We start from the raw sequence: 4,313 nt of genomic DNA on the forward strand, positions 1-4,313 counted from the left end.
AAAACTAAATATACAAAAACTACCAAGCTTTACTAAACAAACTACTTTATTCAATTATTTATTCAATAGCTTATTCAATAACAAAAGAAGTAAAAAAATTAAAATAATTTTATATTCAATATTTATTTTCACATTATATATAAAGCAATATAAAAAATTAGATAATTAATTTTACATACTGCTTATTAATCCCTGCACACGTCTTCTAGCAAATAAGATTTGAAAAATATATATATGAATATAAATGAGATTTATATACTAAATTATAGTTTAAAAATCAAAAGAAAATAAAAATAAATTTAACAAAAAAATAAAAATAAAAATAAAGATTAACATAATAATATTAAATTAACAAAAAATATTTAGAAAAAGCTAAACAACCCTAAAAAAACTATAATAATAGATTTTAAAAAATTAATAAAATTAAACCTAAATGATAGAATATAAAAATAAATTATTAAACAAAAATTTCTAACAAGTTAAAAAAAATTTTAACAAAAACTAAACACTAAACCCAAATTTAGCAAAAAATAATAGTAATAACAGAAATAAAAAAATTACAGTTAAAAATTAATATTAACATAATATATAAATTAATTAAATAATAAAAAATAAATATAAAATAAATTAAATTTTTTACCAAACTTAATTACTTAAAAAAAAAAGTGACTTACTGGCGGTAGAGGTGGTTTTCTAACAAATTAAAATGCAACTTAAAAATAAAAACCTTATCTAGGACCTCGCGACGACGACATGGAGAAGAGAGGGAAATGCTATAAAAGAGAGGGAGTGAACGGAGAGAAGAGAGGGAGAGGGAGAAGAGATGGGAGGAAGGAGAACTACTACAAGATAAAATCAAATAAATTTTAGGTTTATAAAATAATCTATTTCATTACACTATTTAGCAACGGCCATCTACTATTTCTTTTGGCTGATATCAATTGTTTTTTGGGCATTACAATGTTCTAATATGAATTTGCATAGGCTCTTAAAGGAGGGATGAGAGAGAAAGTGGAATTGGCCACTAAATTCGGCATAATTTTTCAAGATGGGAAGAGAGGGATTAAGGGTGATCCAGCTTATGTAAGAGCTGCTTGTGAGGCTAGCTTAAAGCGTCTTCAAGTTGATTGTATTGATCTTTATTACCAACATCGCATTGATACTTCTGTTCCCATTGAAATCACGGTGTGCCCCCTTTTTGCCCTGTCCCCATTGGAATTAGTACGTTTAAGATTTGCTTGCTTTTTATTAATCATTATTAGGACTTTCCTTTGTGTTTGCAAGATGGGGGAATTGAAGAAACTAGTTGAAGAGGGTAAGATAAAGTATATAGGTCTATCCGAGGCCTCTGCTTCAACAATCAGAAGAGCTCATGCTGTTCACCCGATAACGGCTATCCAGTTAGAGTGGTCCTTATGGTCGAGAGATATCGAGGAAGAGATTGTTCCTACTTGCAGGTAAACACATCAATAAAAAAAAATTGTTGTTTATGGGATTCAAAGTAATTGAAAATTTAACATGTTTATGGAGTATGTCGAATCCTGATTGTGATGCCATCTTTTTCTCAGAGAACTTGGAATTGGAATTGTTGATACAGTCCTTTGGGCCGAGGATTCTTTTCACTAGGGACTAAGTTGGTTGAAAGCTTTTCTGAGGTTGACTTTCGAAAGGTTGGTATGATATGCGTGTACATAGAAATGATATTTTGCTTGTGCATTAGACATGCCTAGTATCAATATTAATCATTAGGAAAAGTGAGGATTATCATAGAGGTATTTCCTATCCTTGCATGTTATGAAATCATTATTTACATTGTGTTTGGTTGAAATCCATAAAATTTATGGAATTCATTTGCAAATCCAATAGAAAGAGTTTCAACCTTTGATTGATCAAAAAAATTGAGACAAATTCTGGATTTTATGATTTCACAAACTTTGACACAATAGTTCATGGACCCTTTCTTTCATTTTTTTTGTTGAGTTAGCGACCTAGAAAATACCAAACTTTGATATGAAGTATCAATAATTATTATTATTATTTCTTCCTTTTCTCATTTTTAAAATTTACTTCAAACAATGGTCAGCCAGGGGAGGCACATGCCAAAGCACCCGAGGTGGTTACTCGGGCTGTATCTCAATCCTATTATATGGAGAAGGCTCACTGAAGTAGCATTTTAATCGTTATAATGTCTAAGTTGGTCTGAATTGGTTACATACCATCTAGAATTTACATACACTTTCTCCTCTCTCGCTTACATTGTTCTTTTAAACAGATTTTATGCATAAAATGTAGTTCATGTCAGCATCTGGGCTACTTTGCTAGGTATTGACCTCCTTTTGTCTGAAATGAGATTGTTTACAACAACGAACAAGGGTTATTGGAGTACTTGCATACTGCTACCATTTTTTTCACCTTTGTTGAAAGACTTGTAAGACAGCATTCAAGGTTCTAATTACACTAACAAAACCTGCAGTACATGCCATATTGTTTTGGCTGATTTGTGATCTCTACTATGATTCCCTCCGATGATTGCTTTGTGTCAACCTTCTCACTGCACTGCTGTTCATGATTTTTGAATGAGATTCTTTTACAGCAATTAAACTTGTTCAGGGACCAATCTGTACTGTTTTGCTGCTTCTTTTTGTGCTGATACTTTGTCAAAAGCAGCTGGCCATGCCTAAGTCTTGGGTACAAGAAATCAGCTCCATTGATTTATTTCATTTGTTGCTTTTGCTGAATTTTCAGAGTTCTGGTGTTCTGTTTGTTTCTGGACAGAGGGAATTGTGTCTATTCCTGGTTTGGTTTGTTTTTGAAGAGCTGTATTTTGGTTTCCTTTGGTTTAATTACCCATTCTTGCTTCTGTTTTCTTTGGTTTAATTTGTCATTCTTGCTTAGTAAGAAGCAGTATTCTCATCAACATTAATATTTAAGGTTGTTCTTTTCCCCAATAAATCTAGTACAGAACATTATTGCTATTCCAAAAAAAAAATATATAAAAATTCTGGCATATTAGGGGACACTTGCCTTATCCCCTCCACTATTTTGCAATATCATAGGAAAGCTGATTCTCTTGTGTTATGCTCACAAGTGAAGTGGGAAAGAGCATTCTTATGTGCAGCATTATATTATGGGTCCTTTCTTATGCTTTACTAAGTTTATGTAACCATGACTGATTTCCTCTGTTCTTGAGTTGGCTGTACTTGTTAATCCAAAATGAGCATTTCTATTGTTGCAGCATCTTCCTAGATTCCAACCTGAAAATCTGGAGCATAACAAACACCTTTTTGAGCGTGTTAACGAAATTGCGGCGAGGAAACAATGCACTCCATCACAACTAGCACTTGCCTGGGTCCATCACCAAGGAGATGATGTCTGCCCCATTCCAGGAACCACCAAGATAGAAAACTTCAACCAGAACATTGGAGCTTTGTCTGTGAAACTCACACCAGTAGAAATGGCTGAGCTTGAATCCATTGCCTCTGCAGATGCTGTAAAAGGCGATAGATATGATGGAAATATGGCTACATACAAGTTTGCCGATACTCCACCACTATCTTCATGGAAAGCTGCATAGAGGCGTGTCGTTCAGCGCGTGTGTGAACCTCTGCATTTTAAGGTTGTCTTTGGTGTTTCGTATACCATTTAGACTGACGACATATTTCTGTTAAAATTTTTCATGTAACCTATGGTAGAAAAGATAATGTCACCATTATTCTCTGTCAAAACATTATCCTATACTCCTAATAAAATTTAAGGAATAATATCATCTGCTTAGCACTAATAGCTTATGTGTGCAATTTTCTTGATAGGTTTTGGAGAAAGTATGAAAGTGGAGGCAAATTTTTTTTTTGCTTGGCTTTGCAATATGTAAGTGTTGAATTATTAAAAATTCAGGTAACACTTGCTAGGCATAAAAGCTAATTCCTGGCAATGATCATAGCCGGCAGCAAGTTAGAGCATGGTGCTTCCTCTTTTAAGTTCTTCAAAGTAGTTTTTATGGTGGATTGTAAGGTTAAATTAGCAAACTCCGAGTTGGAGAAACCCGGGGAAGAATTTTAAAGCTTTCTTCAAGATTTGGATGTATATTGTGAGACAAGCCCCTGGACCCTGGTTCAGTTTTATGCAAATTCATACCTTCAAACCTTAGGGTGGTGATGTTCAGTTTTTATGCAAATTCTTACCTTCAAACTTTAGGAATGTTCGTGAGTTGGGTTGATTGGTTTATAGGTTATATATTAATCTAAACCATCTTGATCGGATTGTACTTATTTAAAACCAAATTCAATATTTGAAATTAAAAAATCAATAAATTC

At 32.9% G+C, this 4,313-nt stretch overlaps 1 pseudogene; it reads left to right on the top strand.

Moving 5' to 3' along the window:
* The first annotated feature begins 815 nt into the window (after positions 1–815).
* On the top strand, positions 816–3,781 carry LOC125368691 (annotated as a pseudogene).
* Positions 3,782–4,313: the final 532 nt, after the last annotated feature.

Source organism: Ricinus communis, chromosome 1 (assembly GCF_019578655.1).
Source record: "Ricinus communis isolate WT05 ecotype wild-type chromosome 1, ASM1957865v1, whole genome shotgun sequence".
NCBI lineage: Eukaryota > Viridiplantae > Streptophyta > Magnoliopsida > Malpighiales > Euphorbiaceae > Ricinus > Ricinus communis.